Source organism: Suncus etruscus, chromosome 2 (genome assembly GCF_024139225.1).
Source record: "Suncus etruscus isolate mSunEtr1 chromosome 2, mSunEtr1.pri.cur, whole genome shotgun sequence".
Taxonomy (NCBI): Eukaryota; Metazoa; Chordata; class Mammalia; order Eulipotyphla; family Soricidae; genus Suncus; species Suncus etruscus.
The window spans coordinates 138,202,739-138,203,580 of record NC_064849.1 but is presented as its reverse complement, the minus strand read 5'-3'; positions in this window follow the sequence as shown (position 1 = coordinate 138,203,580).

The following is an 842-nucleotide window of genomic DNA, read 5'->3' as shown; positions in this document are numbered from 1 at the left end:
CTATTCCACTGATTTGAAGATCTGTCTTTATTCCAATACTATGCTGTTTTGATAATTATTGCTTTTTAATACAGTTTAAAATTTGGGAAAATAATGCCTCTTATATTCCTTTTTCCAAGGATTGCTTTAGCTATTTGAGGGTTTTATTGTTCCAAATGAAATTCAGGAGTGTTTAATCAACTTCTTTGAAAAATGTCATGGGTATCATTAGAGGGATTGCATTAAATCTGTACAATGCTTTGGAAAGTATTGCTATTTTAATGACATTAATCCTGTCAATCCATGAGCAGGGTGTCTCTATTTTCTTGTGTCCTCTTTTATTTCTTGAAGCAGGCTTTTGTAGGTTTTTTTTGTATAGGTCCTTTACCTCTTTAGTTAAGTTTACCCCAGGATATTTGATTTGTGAGGCACTAATGAATGGTTGTTTTTTTAATGTCCGTTTTTTCTCTGTCATTTCATTATTGGTGTATAAAAAGGCCATTGACTTTTGCGTGTTGATTTTGTAGCCTGCCACTTTGCTATATGAATTTATTGTTTCTAGAAGGTTTTTGGCAGAGTCTTTAGGGTTTTCTAAATATATTATTGTGTCATATGCAAACAGTGAGAGCTTGACTTCTTCCTTACCTGTCTGGATGCCCTTGATATTTTTTTCCTGCCTAATCCCTATGGCAAGTACTTCTATGTTGAATACAAGTAGTAAAAGAAGGCAACCTTGTCTTGTACCAGATTTTAGGGAAAAGGTTTTTAGTTGATCTCCATTGATAATAATATTTGCCATTGGCTTGTAGTCAATGGCCTTGACTATTCTGAGAAAAGTCTCTTTCATTCCCATCTTGATGAGA